This window comes from Phyllobates terribilis, unplaced genomic scaffold (assembly GCF_046119375.1).
Source record: "Phyllobates terribilis strain yellow unplaced genomic scaffold, ASM4611937v1 Scaffold_7__3_contigs__length_470593459, whole genome shotgun sequence".
NCBI classification, from domain to species: domain Eukaryota; kingdom Metazoa; phylum Chordata; class Amphibia; order Anura; family Dendrobatidae; genus Phyllobates; species Phyllobates terribilis.
Genome location: NW_027362767.1, coordinates 94890732 through 94915203, shown reverse-complemented (window position 1 = coordinate 94915203; position 24472 = coordinate 94890732). Strand labels below are relative to the sequence as shown.

At 44.6% G+C, this 24472-nt stretch overlaps 1 protein-coding gene across 4 annotated transcripts in view; it reads right to left on the bottom strand.

The window, feature by feature from the left end:
- Positions 1-24472, bottom strand: part of FMN1 (formin 1) — a 336510-nt gene that overhangs the window by 115542 nt on the left and 196496 nt on the right. The window lies entirely within an intron of this gene.

Here is a 24472-nt window from a genome sequence, read left to right as displayed (position 1 = left end):
GTCCATAATACAGACTAATATGGGACTACATAGGCTGTTTTTCAGGGCTTAAAACTGTTACTGAATAACTTTGCTCACAGGCTTGTTAATATTGCCAAGTAATTAGTTGCTACATAGTGGGAAGAAATTTAGACTATCCCATTATTTAACATCAGTAAAAAAAGGTTTATAGAAATTTGACCTACAACTTTAAATATAATTCCATGAAACGACCATTTCAAATACAGCAAAAATGTTTGCATGTATTAAAATAATTTAAAAGAAGGAAACAAATGTAGAACTATATTGTAGAATTAGTCACTATACATTTTCAAAAATCAACTCTTACACCAATGATAGGGCATTAGAGGGAATCTGTCAGCAGGTTTTTGCTAAGTTATCTGAGAGCAGCATGATTTATAGGATAAGATGCTGATTCCAGGGATGTGTCACTTACTAGGCTGTGTGCTGCTGTTTCAATAAAATCAGTGTTTTATCAGCAAGAGATCATCACTACAGAACTAGGTGTCTCGCACCTCCTGCTCAACTGCTCTGTGTAACCCCGCCCCCAGCACTGACTAGCAGCTTTCAATGCACATAGAAATCTACCAATCAGTAGTGAGGGCGGGGTTATACAGAGCTCAGCATTCCAGGACTTTGCTATATCTGCAGGAGAGAAAGCTGTGATTCTATAACAACTGCTGCACCCAGTAAACTAAGTGATACATCGCTGGAATAAGGGTCTGTCTCTACATCATGCTGCTCTTAGATGTGGTAGCAAAAACTCACTAACAGATTCCCTTGAAGCACCTGGGGGAAAAAAGTGAAAGAAATTGGCTTTAAGGTACAATGGCAGGATTAGTCTATGCCATGTCATCAGTTACATAGGTATCTTAATGTTCTCTGCACCATATATGGAACCTTGGATTATCATCGAAATGTTCCACTGAACATTCATCACTACAAGAATCCACAAAAAAAATACATGTTGTGAAGAATGGCTTTGCCAATAAGTCTTGCAAGAAAAAGAACAAAGAATAAACTAATGGCTTGAATGATAAACTGTGTGTTCTGAGCATCCCAGCTTTTGACTTAAGCCATGTGCAAAGTTGTATACATTGGCAACAATGCACAAAAAACAAGCGGCATAAAGACAGATTTTATTTTCCATATTGTAAACTTTTTTGCTAATGTTAATCTCTCCTGGCTAATGAAGTCAACGTATTAGGGATCTGGAGAACAGATGAAACTGATGGTCGATAAAATGCCTCTCTCCACTTTTTTTTTTTTTTCATGGACTTAATAATGCATCATACTTTCCCAACAATGTTTTGTAGTCATAGAGCAAGGGGAGTATTTGTGAGCAAGCAAGGGGAAAAAAAATTCCATGTAATGCGGCATGGGTCATTAAATGGTAATTCTGAGGGGCTCTCTCATCATCATCATCAAATTGCCCTCAATTAATAATGTCTATCTGGCAGTTGGCAAGAGACTAAACAACTAGCATCTGGTCGGAATTAAGGCAAGTAACCATTTTTGTTCGGAAAACATTGCAAACAATTTTTCGAAACAGGTTTGCTTTTGAGGGAGACACACACATATCCATATGTAATACATTGGATACCAGAGAATCCAGAGCTTAGAAAAAGTGATTCAATTAAATATTTAAGAGCCATAAAACGCAGTTGTTAATAAGAAAAAAACAACATAGAAAATGGGTCACTCGACTGTCCATAACTGACAACAAAAACTATTTCCTATACCCTTGTACTTACGTTTCCAGGTGTGGTTTTTACAGTATATGCCCATAGTACTGCACTCATCAGACCGGTCTTATAATAAAACTGTCTTTATTGCCCAGAACAGCCAGAACTCCGCTTTGATTTAACCAGAACCATGTAAGAAATTAAGGAGGACCAACGTACCCTTTCCTGATGATCGTGTGGTTCTCTTTGCACAGGTCAGAAGTGTTGTGTATGAGAGAATACAGCAAAAAATTGTGATAATGGAGGTCAATGCGCTTAGTGGTAATTCACCGGACTGTTTTGCTGCCCTGAATGCATACTGTATAGCATTAAATGGCAAATATGCACTGCTGGACAATAGTATGCTTTATTTACAGTACTGGGACAATACAGCTATATGTCTTTACTAAGGGCAAAGTATGTAAAATAGGAATGCTGTTTATCAGGGCACTACCAGTGGTGTCGTATGTACCATTTATACATGTACTATTTTATTGACTTGCTATTGATTTGTTAATTCTGCCGGACAAAGATCACAGTAAGGCTCGTTCACATTTATCCTGTTCTCTATGCTGAGCGCTTACACCGGGATTTCCGTGTAAATCTCTGTAATACGCGATTCAGATGGAACCCCCGGCGGAAGATTCCCTATAATAAGGCAGACTGAGGCGCTTTGGACGCCGTCAGACCTATGTGTCTGTCTTTTTAAGCGTGCATAAAAGCGTGGTCCACCACAGGTTTGTGCATCTCTGAAAAAGACATCGCTGAACAGAGGCCAGACGGAGTCCACAGTAACTCTGCTGCCTCCTTAAAGTGAATGGAACCCTCAGGGGTTTCATCAGAATCACATAATTCATAGATTCAGATGGAAACCCCGATGTGCTCAGCGTAGAACACAGGATAAATGTGATCCAAAATGTTATGTGAAATATTCGCAGTAAAAGCTTCAAATCAATCCACAAAAAAAGGCAAGTCCCCAGTTAGGTCTGTTATCTTTCAATGGAAATATAGGGGGCTTTCACGTTACTGATAGTACAAAGGATTTGGAAAAGCAAAATGGCAAAATCACCCCCCCCCCCAAAGAAATCAAGCTTATTCTGCGCCCCCCTCCATTCTGAGCCCCAGTGTGCCTAAACTACATTTAGCATCCACATGTTTGGCATTTCTGTAGCAATAAGAGCCTGCCTAATTTACGGGTTCATGTCTCCAGATGTACGAGCTGGGCACAACGTACTGGTCACTACAACATTTTGGTCACTGCAACGGCAGATTTGCAATTTTTACTCTGCAACATCCACTGCTGCTTGTTTCTAGAAAACACCCGTGGAGTCAAAACCGTCACTTCACCTGTAGATAAAGTCCCAGAGGAATGAAATTTACAAAATGAGGTCAGGTGATGGGAGGATTCTGCTCTTCTGGCACTTAGGGGCTCGGTATATGGAGTTAAACTATTCTATGAAAATTTGCTCTCCAAGAATCAAATAGCACTCCCTCCCTTCAGAGTCTCGCCATGTGGCTAAGAAGTACTGTACAGCCACGTATAGGGTATTGCCAAGTTTAGCAGAAATTGTGTGACAAATATTGGTGCCATTTTTACCCATTTCCTGATATGAAAACGGTATATGTGGGGATAACAATTTTTTGGGGATAAAAATGGTTTCGATCCCATATGGGGTATTTGAGTACTGCAGGGAAATTGCGTAACAAGTTGTACTGTTCATTTTCTCCTATTAGACCTTTTAAAAATTAAAAACTTCGTGCCAAAGCAACATTTTAGAGGAAAAAATTATACATTTTCCATTTACTCAGCCCAATGTTATACAATTCTGTGAATCGCCTAAGAACTAAAAATGCTCACTACACCTCTAGATGAAGTTGTTGCGGGGTGTAGTTTCCAAAATGGGGTCACTTGTGGGGGTATCTGCTGTTTCGGCACCTTAGGGACTATTTAAATGTGACATGGTATTCACAATCTATTCAAGCAAATTTTGCACTCCAAAAGTCAAAAGGTGCTACTTATTTTGCAAGCCCTGAGGAGCACCCAAACAGTACTTTTCATCACATATGGGGAATCTGTGTACTCAGTAGAAAAGGGACTGTACAAATTGTTATGTAACTTCTCCTGTTACCCTTGTGAAAATGAAAAATGTTTCCGTAAAAAAATATATATATTTTCTCATTTTCATAGCTCAACATTATAAAATTCTGTTTAGCACCTGTGAATTCAAAGTGCTCACCACACCTCTAAGTTCCTTGAGGGGTGTAGTTTTTAAAATGGGGTCACTTGTTGAGGTTTTCCACTGTTTAGGTACATCAGGGGCTCTCTAAACGCATCCACTATCTATTCCAGCGAATGTTGCGCTCCAAAATTCAAATAGTTATCCTTCTCTTCCGAGCCTTGCGGTGCACCCAAACAGTAATTTTCCCCAACATATGGGGTATCAGTGTACTCAGGTGAAATTGCACAACAAATTGTATGGTCCATTTTCTCGTGTTGCCCTTAGGAAAATGAAAACATTGGGGCAAAACACCACTTTTGTGGGAAAAACTAAATTTCCTTTTTTTACTTTCACGTTGCTTTAATTCCTGTTAAGCACCTAAAGGGTTAATAAACTTCCTGGAATGTGATTTTGAGCACTTTGAGGGCAACAGTTTCTAAAATGGTGTAACTTTTTGGGTATTTTCTGTCACATAGCCCCCTCAAAGTCACTTAAAAATGGGAATCGGTCCTTAAAAAAATATAGTTTTATAAATTTTATTGGAAAAACGAAAAATTGCTGATTAACTTTTAACCCTTCTAACTTCATAACAAAAAACTATGTTTAAAAAACTATGCTAATGTAAAGTAGACATGTGTCCTTAATTATCTATTTTGTGTGGTATAACTACTTGGTTTAAGGGAATAAAAATTCAGAAGTTTCAAAGTTGGTAAATTTTCACATTTTTTGACTTTTCATAAATAAAAAGCAAATCATATCGACAAAAATTTACCACTAACATGAAGCACAATGTGTCACGAAAAAACATTCTTAGAATCACTGGGATAGGTTGAAGCGTTCCAGAGTTATCATCACATAAAGTGACACTGGTCAGAATTGCAAAATGTGGCCTGATCAGGAAGGTGAAAACAGGCTCGGGGCTGAAGGGGTTAAAGGAACAAAATCTAATAGAGCAGTATAAGGAAAAATGGGGACAAGTCATTAGTCTAATCACAGATCCTAATAAGCCCCTAAAAAAATGTGACCATCACCTGACCTTGGAAGTTGGCACCCTAATTGTTAGCAATAAAAGGTTCCCCCACTCAGTGAACGCTGTTCCTAAAGTAGTCCCTATATAAGCCCTACTTATTTGTACATAATTTTGTGGGACAAAAATAGAAAGGAATAATTAACTTCTCTTTGTTGAGCATCATTCCCAGAGCAGGGTTCATTAGGAAACCAAGTTTAAACTTTAAGCACAATCACGGGCGCTGGATATGATGCAACGGAAGTGACGTTCCTTAACCAGGAAGCTTATAAATCTTGGGTGTGCCAACTAGAACGCCGAGATACATATGCACTGTCACTTGTTGCTTTTTCTATGGGTGATTGTATCGATCATTTGGCCCCAGAGTCCACAAAATGCTCCTTAAATTATCAGGCCCTTGTTTCAGTGAAGTGGCACACTTTTATGCTATATGGGATCTTTTTTTATTATTATTTTTTTTAAACAATGACAGAAACGGTATGTTAAATCATGCTCATCTACTATCACCTACTATGTTCCAGGAAAAAAAATGGATCAAAACTGAAATTCTACAAAAACAATTACAATACATTTTTGGCCATATTTCTTGAATACAAAGTGTTAAAGGGAACCTGTCACCTTTGAAAATGGCATTTACCTGTAGATACAGGTTTATTCTGCAGGTAAATAGTGTTCCGATGCAGCCTGGCTGCCTAACAAAGTGTGGCTACTGGGAGAAAAATGAATATCTCCCGGGAGCTTTTAAGCATGGTGCACGGAGCAGCTACAATCATGGCTCACTAGACTGTGAGCAGCGGCTGTAAGAACGCCCCAGCAGATTAATTGATAGCTCACTTTGCAGCACATCTGAGCAGCGCGAGCCGTCAGTGTCGGGGCGTGATTACAGTCGCCTCTCACTGTATAGTGAGCCATGATTAAAAGCTCTCAGGATTAAATAAATTCATTTTCTCCCAGTAGCCACACACTCAGTAAGGCATTCGGGCAGCTTTGGAACACTGTTTACTTGCAGAATAAACCTATATCTGATGGTAAACAGCGTTTTCCAAGGCGACATGTTCCCTTTAAGATACTTCCTGTTTGGAATACAGCACTTTCTACTGGTGCTTCCACTAGAAAAATTCTAATAATGTCCAGTCCTCACCATCTATAGTGGAAGTCCATACTGAAATTTTAAACATGTCTCAATTTTCTCTATTTTCGTTCAAAAGCCCAAAATAAAAATGAAAATAAAACACAGAATAAATTAGGACTACATAGTCAAATATGCTGCTCTCAAATTACATAGCAAAAATCTATCAAAAGATTCTCTATTCCCATGATCCATAACAGTAATTGCTTTCAGGAGACATTATGAGAAAATACAGTTCGCGAAATAACCAAAATGGGCAATTTCAAATGCAATCTGGTTGAAAATATTTGGAAAGTTTTAGTTACAAAACTTATTTTTAGTTTTTATAGTTTTAAAAAAAGTTTCCTATTAAGCTATATCCCAGTGATAAAGCATAAATCTGAATCCTTCACCACTGTTCATACTGAAAAGAGCAGAAACCTGGCACTCCCTTCTGACTTCCCTGCCACATACTATACATCTTGCTGTCTTGCAATGTGTTGTGTAAACATACAGTATGCATATAAATAGCGAGGGGAAAAAGTTAAATCAGCTCCAGAAGAAAACATGTTGCTAGAAAATGAGAAACACACCAATCAGGGGTCACAAGAGCAGAGTTTAGATGAAATGCAATCAAGGCTCAGCCTGCATCCATAAAATGAAGGACTGGAGTCCAAGTACATGGGACCATATGTGGAGATGCACATGGGGGGATTCACCTTTGCAGCAATGTAGGGCACCGCAGGCCCTCCAGGAAGGGAAGGGATGATATATGCAATGTACTTTGATCATTTACATCAAGAAAAAAAAAAAAAAAAAAAAGTTTTAATAATCATATGTTGCAACTCGAGATCAGTAGAAGAATAAAGCAACACTTTCAGGTCATGTGTATAAACTTTCAGATACTGTATGCTTTTTAGATATGTCACAAGATCAATCAGGATTTTAGGTACCGAGACCTCTACTGATATCTAATACAAAGGAGTTGTGCCAATGGTTTCTGCTAGCTTCTATTCAGCTGGCAATCAACATGTGACAGTGTAAGGATATGGGACATGCTACCCACATTTCCTCCTTTATGAAACAAGTTTTGTTGCTGAAGTGTATGTAATGTGAACTGTGTTATGTATTGTGAATTGTGTAGTAAGTAATAACTTGTGTAGTTTGGCTGTAGGAACGGTTAGAGTTGAATGTTTGTGCCTATCTCAGAATGGGAGAGCCTATGTGGGATTATAGTGGGGAATTACCTGATAGAAAGGCAGATACGGCTGGAGTGCTTAGTGAGCAGACAAAAGTCTAGGCTGAACAGTGCCACATTCGAGGGTAACCCTAAGTGAGAGGAGACCGAAGAGAAGAGATAGAGAGATTCTAAGCATAAGTGACAGAAACAGAGTGGTCTTCCGGAGACGGGTCCTAGGAGAGGATGCCTAGCCATGAGACCCTGAGGTAATAACGCTGGGAGATAACAGGTCCAAGCAGGACTGAGTACGTGGGACTACTGAAGGGTCCAAAGAAGGTGTTTCATGGCGTCAATAGTGGAAAGGGGACACGGAAGAGTAGAACAAGTAGATGACACTTGTTGATCAGGACGGTAGTGTTAAAGCTGGGTTGTGGTCAAGTAGGGAGAAACAGCAGACAGAGATCCCTTGAGTATACCATTAAGGAAGGAAACTGTGTGGAAAATGCTTCAAATTGTAAAGGAAACATTCATAAGACTTTGTACCCGCTATCCCTTGTATATAACCCTTATCAAGTTGTTGTTCAGTAAAAAGTTTATTTTTGAATGTTCTCCCTCATTGAACTGTGAAACATCCGGTCCTGGCAAACCAGCAACATCAGTTAGATGTGGCCTGCACGGGAGTAATGCCCTCACAGCACAAGTCCCCATCTAAGGGAGAAGACCGGGGTGTAAGTACTTTCAGAACAACGGGTCCGGAACTACCGGGGCCGTGCCTCTTGTTGCAGGGGGAAGACAGACTGCGAGAAAGGAGTCAGGTGACCGGGAAGCTGGGGTGTATCCAGGGAGAGAGCTGAGGAGTCAGGTGACCGGTGAGCTGAGCTCGTGTCTAGGAAGAGGGTGGAAAAGGAGTTTTTGCGTGGGAAAAGCGGCAGTGGACAGTGGAGTCAAGCCCGAATACAACCGTGTCGACTCTGCTACATCTAGCCCAACTGTGGATTGTCAGTTATAGCATATTACCTGCTACTTCCTTGTTGTCCCCATATTTCCCTGTTACTCCCTGCGTGGAGATTGAATCTGTTACAGTAAATCCCCCTTGTTTATTAACCCTGTGCTGGCTGCTCTGTGTTTCTGTGTCACTGCATCTAAAGTACCTGTGTTACATTTAGCGTAGTCGGCAGGATGCATTCTTTAGACACAGACACTGCAGATCAATCAATCCTGGGAACCCCTAGATCTAGCTTGCCGCTTGGGGCTATGCTCAGCAATCTCCCAAAGTTCACCGGGGACAATATGATGCTGTGGGACTGGGTTGAGAGAGCTAGGAGTATGTTACGTACAGTTATATGAAAAAGTTTGGGCGCCCCTATTAATCTTGAGCTTAATGTTTTATAAAAATTGGTGTTTTTGCAACAGCTATTTCAGTTTGATATATGTAATAACTGTTGGACACAGTAATGTTTCTGCCTTGAAATGAGGTTTATTGTACTAACAGAAAATGTGCAATCTGCATTCAAACAAAATTTGACTGGTGCATAAGTTTGGGCACCCCACCAGAAAAGTGACATTAATATTTAGTAGATCCTCCTTTTGCAAAAATAACCGCATCTAGTCGCTTCCTGTAGCTTTTAATGAGTTCCTGGATCCTGGATGAAGGTATTTTTGACCATTCCTCTTTACAAAACAATTCCAGTTCAGTTAAGTTTGATGGTCGCTGAGCATGGACAGCCCTCTTCAAATGATCCCACAGATGTTCAATGATATTCAGGTCTGGGGTCTGGGATGGCCATTCCAGAACATTGTAATTGTTCCTCTGCATGAATGCCTGAGTAGATTTGGAGCGGTGTTTTGGATCATTGTCTTGCTGAAAGATCCATCCCCTGCGTAACTTCAACTTTATCACTGATTCTTGAACATTATTGTCAAGAATCTGCTGATACTGAGTGGAATCCATGCGTCCCTCAACTTTAACAAGATTCCCAGTGCCGGCATTGGCCACACAGCCCCAAAGCATGATGGAACCTCCACCAAATTTTACTGTGGGTAGCAAGTGTTTTTCTTGGAATGCTGTGTTTTTTTGCTGCCATGCATAACGCCTTTTTGTATGACCAAACAACTCAATCTTGGTTTCATCAGTCCACATGACCTTCTTCCAAAAATAAATTGGCTTCTCCAAATGTGCTTTTGCATACCTCAGCCGACTGTTTGTGGCGTGCTTGCAGAAACGGCTTCTTTCGCATCACTCTTCCATACAGCTTCTCCTTGTGCAAAGTGCGTTGTATAGTTGACCGATGCACAGTGACACCATCTGCAGCAAGTTGATGCTGCAGCTCTCTGGAGGTGGTCTGAGGATTGTCCTTGACTGATCTCACCATTCTTCTTCTCTGCCTTTCTGATGTTTTTCTTGGCCTGCCACTTCTGGCCTTAACAAGAACTGTCCCTGTGTTCTTCCATTTCCTTACTATGTTCCTCACAGTGGAAACTGACAGGTTAAATCTCTGAGACAGCTTTTTGTATCCTTCCCCTGAACAACTATGTTGAATAATCTTTGTTTTCAGATCATTTGACAGTTGTTTTGAGGAGCCCATGATGCCACTCTTCAGAGGAGATTCAAACAGGAGAACAACTTGCAAGTGGCCACTTTAAGTAGCTTTTCTCATGATTGCATACACGTGGCTATGAAGTTCAAAGCTCAATGAGGTTACAAAACCAAAAAAAGTGCTTTAGTAAGTCAGTAAAAGTAGGTAGGAGTATTTAAAACAAGAAAATGATAAGGGTGCCCATACTTATGCACCTGTCAAATTTTGTTTGAATGCAGATAGCACATTTTCTGTTAGTACAATAAACCTCATTTCAAGGCAGAAACATTACTGTGTCCAACAGTTATTACATATATCAAACTGAAATAGCTGTTGCAAAAACACCAATTTTTATAAAACATTAAGCTTAAGATTAATAGGGGTGCCCAAACTTTTTCATATAACTGTATGCATCCGATGACCCCAGCTATGCAAGCCGAAATAGCCTTACTGGCCTGGACGGCGAGGCCCGACAATCCATGATGTACCGCCCTCCCCATGACCGGGATACTGTACAAAAAGTGGTGCGGATATTGGAGGAGATGCATGGGGATCCCACCAATGTAGGAAAGCTGAGGATACGGCTGTTTCACCAAGTGCAGCAGAAGGAGACTGTGACGCGGTATGTTAATGCATTACAGAGGGTGCATGCCTATATCACTAGAAAAGATGACATGGGGAATTTGGGAATGGGCCCCACTGACGTGATCTTAAGGGACCAATTGGTGCAGGGGTCTTCTTGAGCCTGGACCATTCACAGACACCAGAGATGCCCGGATCGATTGCCCCAGTTAGAGAAAGAATTGAATTCAGGCCCCGCCCTGCAGGAGAGTTCCATAGAGGAGTGAGGCAGCCCTACACAGACAGAGACATGACCTGCTGGAAGTGTGGAGGCGCAGGACATTACGCCAGGGGCTGTGCTAGCCGAGGAAAGCCCCTGTCGCGGCAGCCGTTAAACTAGCGGGCTCCGTGTTTGGGGGACACAGCCCGGAGCCTGAGGAAGGGGAAAGAAAAAGAGGAAGTCCCAAGGACCTAGTTTCAACCAGCCCGACTGTCTGGGCCGAAATGAGCGGTCGGGCTGTTCACTGCCTGATTGACACGGAATCCCAGGTGACTACGATGACAGAAGCCTACTTTCAACAGCGATTTCCAGAGATAGCGCGGCCTGAATCGGGACCAGTATTTAGACTCACGGCAGCTAATTAACTACCCATCCCGGTCCCAGGGGTGGTGTGGATGAAGATCGGAGTGTGTGGAAAAGATGTGGGAAAAAAAGGGGTTGTTTTGGTCGCAGGAGGAACGGAAGTGGACCCTCGGAATGAATAAGCTGAAAGATCGGGCAAATCCTGATTAGTGAGCCGAAGGAGATTCCTCTAGACCAGTGGGACCCACGAACCCCCCAAAGGAGGGTTTTTCAACAATTAATCCGAGCCGTCCAGGCTCAGGAGACGTCGAGTGAAGGGAAGGCCCTGTGGAAAGTAATAGTACCTGCAGCTACGGCACTCACCTTATCGCCAGGACAAACTGTACTCATGTTACCCGCACGGACCTGCACACCTCTTGAGGGGGTCGAAGTACAGATAGAACCAACATCGATGGACAAAGAACCCCCTGGACTCCTGGGGGCTCGGACACTGGCCACTGTCCAGGGTGGCAGTGTTATAGTGCGGTGCGTTAATCTGAGCGAAGGTGATCTAACACTCCCCTCCCAGGGCAGAAATAGCCCAGATTCTGGGAATGCCAGAGAAGTTGGTGCGACCTGATGCGGTACAGCTGTCCGCTGTACGAGGAGACCCTTGGAGTCTGGCGGTCACCGTGTCGCCGGAATCCCACCGTGCTGGTGCGAAGGGTGGACGAAGAATCCTAGAACAAATGCGGGCTGAATTGACAGGACTTTCACCTCGACAGGTGCAGCAGGTTGAGGAGGTACTGGAGCAGTACCAGGAAGTCTTTGCTCGCCATGAGGATGATTTTGGTTGCATCGAAGCCATTACCCACGAGATTCCCACAGGGAGCGCTGCCCCAGTGCGGGAGAGATATCGGCAGATACCTCCCCAGATGTATAAAAGAGGTTAAGGAGATGCTAGCCCACATGTTACAAAATGGTGTGATACGAGAGAGTCAGAGTCCGTGGGCAGCCCCAATTGTCCTGGTCCGGAAGAAAGATGGGCCCCTGCGGTTCTGTGTGGACTATAGACGACTGAATGCCTGTACTGTATGAGACTCTTACCCACTACCCCGAATCAAAGGGTCTCTGTCGGCCTTAGGGAAGGCAAGATACTTCTCCTCCTTGGATCTGGCCAGCGGGTACTGGCAGGTGCCCGTGGCCGAACATGACTGTGCGAAGACTACATTCATATTACCCATGGGACTGTTCGGGTTCAATCGGATGCCCTTCGGCCTGACCAATGCCCCCGGGACGTTCTAGCGTCTGATGGAGAGTTGCCTGGGCAATTTGAATTTCGAGGAGACACTGATATATCTTGACAACATAATTGTCTATGCCGCCACCTTCGAGGAGCACCTCCAGCGACTGGAGCAAGTACTGAGCCCCTACAGAGTCATGGTCTAAAGGTGAAGCCCCAGAAGTGCCACCTGTTCCGCAAACAGATCGAATATCTCGGTCATACTGTGTCCGGTGAAGGAGTCAGGCCCACCCGGGAAAAGGTGGCCGCCGTACAGGAGTGGCCTACCCTGAAGACAGTGAAGGACGTTCGGGCCTTCCTGGGACTTGCCGGGTACTACCGAAGATTCGTGAAGAACTTCACCCGCATAGCCAACCCATTGCTGGAGCTACTTAAGGGAGTGCCGGCAGGCTCCAAGAATCGGGCGATTCAGTGGGAAAGCAACCAGGAAGAGGCCTTCCGTGCCCTAAAAATGGCCCTGACCAAGGCCCCAATACTTGCCTATGCGGATTTCTCCCAACCATTCATACTCCACACTGATGGGAGCCTACATGGTCTGGGGAGCTGTGTTATCCCAAGGAGGAGAAAGAGTGCGTGATTGCGTACGCCAGTCGCTCCCTTCATGACTCCGAGAGGAACCCAGATAATTATAGCTCTTTCAAATTAGGGTTGCTGGCTCTGGTTTGGGCAATGATCGAGAAGTTTTCAAAGTATTTGTCCGGGTCCGAAGTACTGGGGAGAACAGATAACCCGTTGGCTCAGCAGCTTCCCCCCCAAGGAAGCATACACGAAACGCGCGTCGGGGCTCCAGTGTGGTACCAGGTATCTACTTTAATCATGGGTGAGTCACACAGGTTGGGAGATGGGTAGTTATTTTAACTTCCCCTTACTGCTCCCAACCTGTATATATCTGTCCCTCAAGGTTGATTAACGATTGAGGATAGGCACTTTTCTTATTTTCAATTTTTCTATATGTTTGAGAACTACAGATTTTAAGATTTATTATGATTTTATTATGTATGTGTCTGTTATCCCTACACTTTGAATCATGTTAATAACTCTATAGATAATCCCATGTGGACCTGAAGGGTTACCACTCTGATCTTCTGTATTCCCCTCCATCCGACCTGCTATTTTTTAAAATTCTGTGTTTTTTACTATAAATGTTAAATAAAATTGGGTTTTATCTCTATTTCCATTGTTATTTTTCGAAAATTCTTCCTGGGTACCTTATTCCACTCTTTTGTAAGTTTCATATGTATTGGGAGTGCCCATGTTTACTACATACCAACTATGGTTAGAATTGCCTATCATTGTTCGGTTCAATTGTTTATATATAACAACCCGTTGGCTCACCTGGAGAATATGAAGTTGGGGGGCCTGGATCAGCGGTGGGTGGCCCGCATGGCCATGTACTGGTATAAAATCACCTACCGGTCTAAGGCAGAGAAAACTCACGCCGACGCCCTGCACCAGAGTGACATATGAACGGCCTGATCATGACCGCGATGAAGATTTGGAGGCAGATGAGATCCCTAGCTTCCGAAGTTTCGTGTGACCGCTGGTCGCGGCGCAGGGACAGAACGGAGAGACGTCGGAAGAACAAGTGCTAGGGCGACCAAGAGATGACTGGGTCCAGCTTCAACAGACTGACAGAGAAGTTGCTCAATTACGTCAATGGGTGGCTTTGAGGCAGGTCCCCAGTCGAGAGGAGTACCCTGTCCCAGGGAGCGCTGAAAATGCTGGGACAATGGGAGAGACTGTTTGCGAGACGGGCTGCTGTACCGACGGGTACAGCTACTGCGAGAGTTCGGGACCACCTGGCAAGTGGTGATCCCAGAGAAGTTGGTCGGAGTAGTGGCTAAGGAGGCTCATGAATGAGGGGCTCACTTCGGACCAGAGAAGACATTTCAGTGGTTGCAGAGGCTAGCGTATCACCCCCGACTGCGAGCAACAATAGAAGACACTTGTCGAAGATGCCGGAGGCGTGAGCTGGTTAAGCCCCCGAAGCAGCGGGTCCCCATACAAACCATTGTGACTTCTGCCCCCTTGGAGGTGCTGATGATTGACTATTTGACTGTTGGACCGCTGCATCTCGGGTATGAACATTGCCTGGTAATGACAGACCACTTCACAAAGTTTGCGGTGGTGACCCCGACCAGAGATCAGACCGCCGAATCAGCTGCACAGGCCATCTGCCGAGACTTCATTCGGGTGTACGGCTGCCCAAAGAGGATCCATTCCGATCAAGGCGCCAGCTTCCAGGGCCGGGTGATGGAAGAGCTGCACCAGTTGTACAGGATAGAGAAGTCACGGACTACTCCTTATCACACTCAAGGAAATGGGGCCTGTGAACGCTTTAATCGGACACTGATCCAAATGCTCCACACGTTGGAGGAAGATTGGAAGGTGCGATGGCCTGAGTTTGTAGCCGAGCTGATGTGGGTCTACAACAACTGAGTGGATAGTACGACAGGGTTCACTCCTTATACCTTACTGTTCGGGCGAAAGGGGCGAGAGATTACAGAGTTAGAGCTGGACCCCGAGGAGGACTACCCACGGACGGGGATGTCTTCCTGGGTCCGAGAACACCGGCATTAACTGCAGACCCTCCGACGGTTTGTACAACAAAAGTTTCGGGAGCTCAAACATTATGAGACATTGCCTCTTCGAGGGACAGCTCTGAGGCCAGGGGAGCGGGTGTTGGCTTGAGACAGGCGGCCCGGGGCAAATTGAGTAGGCGGTGGGCACGGACCCCGCACCAAGTGAAGCGCAGGGTGGCGCTGAAGGACCTGTGTATGAAGTTCAACCCGAGGGGGCTGAAGGAGCCCCTACCAGAGTGGTTCATCATAGTATGCTGCGGCCCTGTCTGTTTAAAGATGACGAGGATGAATAAGAATCACCTGCTTCTAGAGAGGGTCCTGTCACAGTTGCCCCAAGCCACGATGTGGATGAAGAAGAATTATTGATTCTACCTCTGAGCCCCAGCACTCGATTACCTGCAGTCCCCAGTGCAGGCGGCGAGGGAACACCATTAGCGGAGATTGGGAATCCAAGTGACCCTGCAACCCCCATCAGTCAAACTGAGTTAAGCCGGTAAGAACGGACAACAGCAGGAGTACCACCTCACCGTTACGAGCAAGGTCAATTTATATGGCAACGTATCGTCCAGGAAGTCCAAGAACGTGAATGTTTGGTGAAGGAACTTTCACCTGTGGAATGGCGAGTTAAAGGAGAGCGGGAGTGTAAGGGGGTAGACCGGGGTGTAAGTACTTTCAGAACAAGGGGTCCGGAACTGCCGGGGCCGTGCCTCTTGTTGTAGGGGGAAGACAGACTGCGAGACAGGAGTCAGGTGACCGGGAAGCTGGGGGTGTGTCCAGGGAGAGAGCTGAGGAGTCAGGTGACCAGGGAGCTGAGCTCGTGTCTAGGAAGAGGGTGGAAAAGGAGTTTTTGCGCGGGAAAAGTGGTAGTGGACAGTGGGAGTCAAGCCCGACTAGAGGGAGAAGAGACGTAGGATCCCTGGAGCCGAGCAAGTGAGGTGCACTGTTATGGACTAGGGGCTCAGCGAGTCAAATCGGAGACCGCCCGCTGCCGCCAGAAGACGGAGCATTGTTTAGGCGGGGAAGCCAGAAGAAAGCAACACCGGCACCAGCTGGCAACTGCCTTGTGAGGAGCAAGAGTCAGCTAAGTGTAAAACTGCCGAATACAACCGTGTCGACTCTGCTACATCTAGCCCAACTGTGGATTGTCAGTTATAGCATATTACCTGCTACTTCCTTGTTGTCCCCATATTTCCCTGTTACTCCCTGCGTGGAGATTGACCCTGTTACTGTAAATCCCCCTTGTTTATTAACCCTGTGCTGGCTGCTCTGTGTTTCTGTGTCACTGCATCTAAAGTACCTGTGTTACACCCACACCCAGCCAGGACTCACACTTTCATGTAACGTGCCAGGGCGCCACAGACAAGTGCCTTGCCCATGGCTACCACCCTGCATCATGTTACAATAACTGTCAGCCAAATGCTCATTCAGCTGACGGCCATCTCTTTGGTCTCCCCCATACATGTCAATGTTCATACCATTGCAGCTGAACAGTTGCCCAATAGGTTGGATGACCTCAAAAGTAGTTTCCTACTATAATTTTGGTTGCACTTAAGGGCATAAGCTCAGCAACTTTCATAGCATGGTGGCTCAGTGGTTAGCTGCGCTGAGGTCCTGGGTTCAAATCCCACCAAGGATAAAATCTGCAAATAGTTTGTATGGGGTATGTTTTTCCTCCGGGTACTCTGGTCTCCTCCCACTTCAAACACATACACCGGTAGGGAATTTAGAATTAGCTCCAATGAGGAGAATGATGAAGATGTCCGTAAAGCGTTGTGGAAGATGATGGTGCAACATAAGCGAGTAAAATAAGTAAAAAGTTTAGTCACTAGCGCATTGTTCAGAAGAAATGAGGTGCATTATGATAAGCTGTGTGTCAATAGGGATCAGTTACAGTTCTTGCACAGGGGCTCCCAACGGTCCGTGACTGCCCCGGTAAGCGTTCATATGTTTTCAATGGTCTGCCTAGTAAACCCTTTTGTTAAATTCACCCAATGATCGAATAACCACCGGTCCAACTGTTAGAAACACTATTGATTAGCCGTAAATTGTGGGGGAACAGAGCATAAAATGTTACATTCCTGTGTAAAGTCATCTCAAAGGAAACAAAAGTTATATGCCACTTCCATTTATATCAGGCTGTTCTTTGATGTCTAATCCATCAGGACAGGGGAACGCATCTATTAAATCAGATTTCAAAACTATTTAGGATAAAAAAATAAAAAAAAAGTTTAACTGGACAAGCCCTTTAATATAAAGCTACGTAGATTTTACTAATTGTAGAAAAACAGTGATCCGGCACTTCTTTCATTAACATTGTGTGCTTTGAAACAGCAATGATGAAACTAACTACATTCAGCAGCTGATTAACAGTCTCGATGGTGCTCACCAGGAAATAGTTTAATAGTAATGTATACAGATTTTAAGTCACACTTCCTCGGAGCCATCAGAGGAAGCTTTACTTACATGCGAAACGGCTTTAAGCCACACTGTCTCCACAATCTCTGTTTGGAACCACAAATAAAGCTTATTTTAATGCGTGGTGTTGAGCGCCATTTTCTCCTTAGATTACTATGTACATTTTAGCCACAGGATGATACTGCTGGAAAGTAAATGACCTTCAAAAGTAGAGCTTTACTTAAAATTAATTATATTTTTCCTTACTATAGAAATATCACTGGGTTTTCTTCAAATAACTAAAAGGACTAAAATATGCAAATCTGACACAATGAATTTTGTTTTTTTACTTGACTAACAAAGACGATTTTTATGGGTCCTACCCATTAAAAACTGTAGTGCAAGATTCACTCCACAAATCAAAAGTTAATTAAACTTTGCACTTGGCTCCTAGCTAAATAAAACTAATGTAGATGAAAGCCATTCCCAGGCCATACTTCATTATTACACAAAAAACAATGTTTTACACCATGTATACCGAGGCAGGAACACCAGAGGAAAATGCAGCCATAACCTAGTGAAGATTGGTTCAAATGTTCCTTTCTGGACGGCATACAGAAATGTTATCAAGAAATCCATTGTGATGTTCCAAGTATCATTAAAACCATAGGAATCTAAACAACATCTACAGCCAAGCACCATTAAACATGCAAACTGTGAAGGACATAAAGCACACCAGTCTCTCAAATCTTTTATCAAAGACAAAGTTTTCAATGCAGAGCCAAGTTAGGGATCAATGAACGATTAAGGGTCTTGAAAGATCAAGAACTTCAAGCATTCTGGTGTGAAACCCATTTTATCAGTTGGGCCAGTATCATTCGAAAGCGACAATGAGTAACCCGAAAGGGATCTATGAAGCGGTTGGTTGGGGTCATTAAACCAACAGTCAGGAGAGGAGTTGCATTAGTAATATGTGTGCAGAAATAATCTCTTATTACACTTGTCTAAAGAGGTGACAATAACCAAAAAAACATATCAAACCTCATTTATCAAATGAGGCCCCATGACAATTGTTTGGCCTACAACTCTCTCTTCCAATTCCCTAAGCACTGTGCTCTCTATAAGAGAGCTCTGGCTATACCCCTCTCGAAACAGCTCATCTCCATAGAGGGGAAAAAAAAAATCGGAAGTTGGATTTCTGATATGCTGATCTTTTTCTTCCCTGATTCAAGGGAGAATTGGGAGACCCCTCATGCACAGACTGTTGACCTTTCCTGCAGGTTCAAACAACTTTAGTCCAATATGTATGGGTAGCCGTGAAGGGTATTCTCAAATTTGGTATACCTTTATTATTGCTGGGGGTCTTACCACAGGGACCCCCATCGATCCTGAGAATGTGGGCTCTGAAGATCCTCTTGAGAGTGGAGAGGAGGTCGATTATTCACATTCTACTCATGGTTATTGGAATCCCGAAAACCAGCCAAAAGCTACACTCGCCTATATCTGGCTGTCCCAATAAGTATCAATGGAGCAGCCATGTGCATGATTGACCACCGCTTTATTTACATGGGGCTCTTCCGAACCCTGGTTTTTGGGATCGGTGGGGGCCCCAGCAGTCAGCCCCAGTGATCAGAAATTTGGATAGGGGAATAATTTCCAAACTTGACAATATGACTTTAAGATGGTCACTGTTACCAAAACTAAAGAAGTCTGCCTTACTCTAGAGTTCAAGACATGAAAGCGGAGCTCTGATTGGGAGCTTAGACGGTCCAACTATTACACAGTTTTGATAAATAAGGCTCGTTGTCCAATCTCAAATAAATCGTATGTGACAATAAGACACATGATAGTGTAACACGGGTACTTTAGATGCAGTGACACAGAAACACAGAGCAGCCAATACGGGGTTAATAAACAGGGGAGGTTTATGATAACAGGGTCAACCTCCACGCAGGGAGTAACAGGGGAAAATATGGGGGAAAAACAAGGGAAGTAGCAGGTAAAAGTCTATTACTGACAGTTCACAGTTTAACTAGATGTAGCAGAGTCGAACCGGTTGTAATCATCAGTTTTTTCACTTAGCTGACTCTTGCTCCTAAAAAAGGCAGTTGCCAGCTGATGCCGGTGTTGATTTTTTTCAGGCGCCCCCCCCCCCAAACAATGCTCCGTCTTCTGGCGGTAGCGGGCGGTCTCCGGTTTTACCCGCTGAGCCTCTAGTCCGTAACACGGCACCTCACAAGCTCGGCTCCACGGACCCTTCGTCTTTTCTCCCTCTAGTCGGTTTGACTCCTCCGGTCCACTGCACTCGGATCTTGCTCCAAGTACTGTAGCCAGGAGCCTGGACCCTCTCACACTGCTCTGCTGAGCAGGACCCAGCTCCGCTTTTCCACGCAAACGTCCTCGTCCCTTCCTCTCTCTAGCCACGCCACCAGTTCCCCGGTCACCTGACCTCCCAGCTCTCACTCTTGACATGCCCCCAGCTTCCCAGTCACCTGACTCCTGTGCTCGCAGTCTGTCTTCCCTCTGCAACCAGAGGCACGGCCCCGGCAGTTCTGGATCCCTTGCTCTGAAAGTACTTACACCCCGGTCTTCCCCCTTACAATAGTACTGTGTATCTGAAGCACATGACCATAAAACTCAAGTTTCTCCAATCCCCTTGGTGTACTTAACAGGCGATGCTACTTCCATTTGTTACCAACCACTTAATTTGTTGTCTGGTTGAGAACTATTTGAGTACAAGACTGTCTGTAATTGTAATACAAGAATGTTTAGGACATGCCTACTAAGGCAAAAGGAATTTAATGTGCGTTATGTGCTGTGTACAATGAGAGGCCAAGAAGAAACAGTCAACAAGTAACCTAAGAAGAAGCTTAACTGTTTATGTGCAATAGTACATCAACCTAAATAGGACTCAGCTTTAAATTTGGCCTCTAAAGTCAGCTCTTCAGCACGTTGTTAAGGTGGATAAGATAGCTTAACACCCGTCCGAAGACCCCTATTTAATGTGTGGAATATGTACTGTATTACATTTTTATCCTCCTGGAGACTCTAGTTCCTTTTAATCAGGGGTGACCGGTTTAACTGTAGGGCTGGCCCATAGTTGGGGAGGAGTGAAAGGGACCTGTGTGTTAGTTCCTGGTTTCTAGTCAGTTGTTAGTGAAGATATAGAGCTGTATCTAGGTGTGTGCTGAAGACAGCCAGTATTGCAAAGTAGCAGCAAGTCTTACCACAGACAACCAACAGGGACGGCATAATCATTTCTCAGCAAGGCAAGTTGGGGAACCTAATAGAAGAGTCACAGAGAGCAGGTGAAGTGTTAGCCAGACCTGGAGAACTGCAGTGAAGGAAGACTGGGTCAGTCAGGCTGAAGCATGTCAGAAACGTGGTAGCTAGAGAGCTCCCTTACACCATTCACACAGAGTGCAGTTAGGGTGCAGTGGTAACAGCGAGAGCTGTTGCACCAAGTGGACTGACATGAATCATGGCTTCAACACGAGAGATGTCAATTGAAACAAAGGAGAGAATTATCGCACTCTTAAAAGAAGGTAAATCATCACGCAATGTTGCAAAAGATGTTGGTTGTTCACAGTCAGCTGTTTCTAAAATCTGGACCAAATACAAACAACATGGGAAGGTTGTTAAAGGCAAACATACTGGTAGACCAAGGAAGACATCAAAGTGTCAAGACCGGAAACTTAAAGCAATATGTCTCTGTAGCAACCTGAGGGCTCGGTTGCTACAGAGGTATTGCATCTCATCCAGATGTGCGATATCTCACTTCCAGGTAAGGATGGAGTGTGGATCAGGACCCCGACACCTGCATGCATTATACCACATTTCCGGGGGGCAGGGCGACCGATATGCTCCAAGCAGAGCACAACAGTCCCTGTCCCTGGCTGGAGTGGGGGGAGGGAACACCGAGGAAGGGGGAACCCTGTAGTGCAGGAGCAGGGAGGAAGCAGTTCCTGGGTGCACCTAGAGGGAGGTATAAAAGGTGGGCACCATTTTAGATGAGAGTTCAGTTCAGTCTGGGAGAAGAAGTGACAGAGCAGGGCCTCTGTGGAGCTCTGCTCCGGAGGCAGGCCTAGTCTGTGAGGCCCAGCCAGCAAGGAAAGAGCAAGAGGAGAAGACAGGGAGCAGAGGCTCTGCATGGGCTCTGCTCCGCAGGCAGGCCTGAGAGAGCGGCCGGAGCCTGGAGGAAGGAGAAGGAAGGAGAAGGAAGGAAGAGGAGCGGAGGCGGCTCCAGGAACAAGGAACGAAGGGACCCCAGGGGTGTGGACCGGCGAGTCGCCACCGCACGCCTGAATCTACCTGCGTAGAAGGGTCAGGCCAAAGGGGGAGACCGGTCCCCGAAACTAGTGGAGGCGGGGAACTACCCTCAGCTAGAAACCGGAGGCTGTGACATTTTATGTGGCGCAGCCCCATGCCATACCCGTTAGGAAGGCATCACATAGGGTCAGGGAAAAGGAGGCCAACGTTTGCCCGCCAAGGCCCGAGGCATCCGGACAGAAGCGTGGTCACTGGTGGGGTATGAACGGCCAGAGAAAGGACACACAAAGGTGGTGCTGTGAAGTGCTCCAGAGTTATCTGGGAGTTGGCCGAGCCCCTCACCTGGTGAACACAGTGCGACGTGGGACGTTATGACCAGCTGAAGTAACTTGGATAAAGAACTGTGAGTAAAGACCCTGGAATGCATTACAGAGACTCTGAGTCATTATACCCGCGCACCATCACCCCCATCATCCGCACTCCCTGCCCTGAGGCTATACTTCTCCCGTGGGGAGTTATACTACACTCTGCTGCACCGATAACACCAGCCTCAGCGGTCTGCCCTGCAGCGGCGGTTCATCCTGACCGCAACCCACGGGTGGCGTAGTCGGACATTCAGTATATAGACTGCCATTTAGTTTGACCACCCTGAGCCACGGACCGGGTCACCGCCACGCGGAGACTACAACCCCCAGCATCCCACAAAAGGCCCGGTTCCGGGTTCCCCACACGGCCCAGGGGGCGTGTCATCTCCATAACAGGAAATGCACAACAAAACAAATGAGGAACGAATGGGAGGAAACAGGAGTCAATCAATGTCTGACCGAACTGTAAGAAACAGCCTAAAGGAAATGGGATTTACATACCGAAAAGCTAAACATAAGCCATCATTAACACCTAAATAGAAAAAAACAAGGTTACAATGGGCTAAGGAAAAGCAATCGTGGACTGTGGATGACTGGATGAAAGTCATATTCAGTGATGAATCGCGAATCTGCATTGGGCAAGGTGATGATGCTGGAACTTTTGTTTGGTGCCGTTCCAATGAGATTTATAAAGATGACTGCATGAAGAGAACATGCAAATTTCCACAGTCATTGATGATATGGGGCTGCATGTCAGGTAAAGGCACTGGGGAGATGGCTGTCATTACATCTTCAATAAATGCACAAGTTTACATTGATATTTTGGACAGTTTTCTTATCCCATCAATTGAAAGGATGTTTAGGGATGATGACATCATTTTTCAAGATGATAATGCATCCTGCCATAGAGCAAAAACAGTGAAAACATTCCTTGAAAGAAGACACATAAGGTCAATGTCATGGCCTGCAAATAGTCCGGATCTTAATCCAATTGAAAATCTTTGGTGGAAGTTGAAGAAAATGGTCCATGACAAGGCTCCAACCTGCAAAGCTGATCTGGCAACAGCAATCAGAGAAAGTTGGAGCCAGATTGATGAACAGTACTGTTTGTCACTCATTAAGTCCATGCCTCAGAGACTGCAAGCTGTTATTAAAGCCAGAGGTGCAACAAAATACTAGTGATGTATTGGAGTGTTCTTTTGTGTGTGTTTTTCATGATTCCATAATTTTTTCCTCAGAATTGAGTGATTCCATAATTTTTTCCCTCTGCTTGGTCTGAAAAAAATTACCCTTACAGAGTACCACATTTTGAATCTTGATTTCTTTTAGTGTTTCTTAAAGCCCTAAAGTTGCCATTTGAAATTACTTTAGTTTTGTGCCATGTCTGTGATATGCTTTTTTTCAACAACATTAAACAACTGAATGAACATCCTCCGAGCCCAGTGATTTTATAATTTTGCCAGGGATTGTATATATAAAGCCAGTGCCATACGGCTCTGTACACTGGCTATTCAGTTATTGCAGCTCAGCTCCTATTTACTTCAACAGGAGCATCTAAGAATGACCACTACACAGTATACAAAGTCAAGCTGTTCCAGCCCTTTCCACCTACTGCTACCTCCAACTCAAAAATATTTTGAGAATCTGTCCTTTCCTCAAACCAAATCAACTAACATGGTAGTACACCTCATCATCATCCCTCGCCTCGACTACTGCAACATCTTCACCTGTGGCCTCCCAACTGACACTCTAACGTCTCCAGTCTGTTTTTAAGGGTGCAGGTGATCACAATGCACCTCTGCCCTCTCTTCTCCTCCTCTTCCTTTGCTAATCCCTTTACTGGCTTTCAATTCCACAGCACATCTAGTATAAATTACTAACAATGATTTATAAGGCCATCCATAATCTGTCTCCTCCATACATCTCCAATCTGATCTCCCGTTAACTTCCCACACGTAATCTCCAGTCTTCACAAGTTCTCCTTTTCTCTGCTGCCCTCTTACATTCCTCAACCAACTACCTACAAAATGTTTTCCCAAGCGCCCCCGATCCTCTGGAATTTGGTGCTTTAACACGTCTGATTTTCTTTCACAACTGAAACCTTCAGATACTACCTGAAAACTCATCTCTTTAAAAAAAAAAGCCTTTAGTCTGCAATAAACCCTCTGCCACTTCACTACCACGGAGCTGCTCCAACGCCCAACCTACTGTCTCTTTCCCCGCTACACTGTAGATTGTAAACCCATGAGGTCAGGTTCCTCTCGCCCTCTGTACCAGTCTGTCATTGATTGTTAACTGTAGTTGTTTATCAGACATGTATATGTAAGTAAACCCTCTTCACATGTTCAGAATCCTGAAATTAATGGTGCTTTATTTATATAGTCTCTGCCATTAATACCTCTTGTGGTCATGAATTCCACAGTCACTGCCTACTCTAACTGTAAAGAATCCTTTCATATTTATCTGTCAGAATCGCCTTTGCTCCACACATAATGAATGATTCCTATCTTTTGTAAGCTGCTTGTAAGGAATAAATCATAATTATTATACTGATGATTTTTTTATGTGATCTTATTGGGCACCAAGGTCTGCTTGCTTCTGC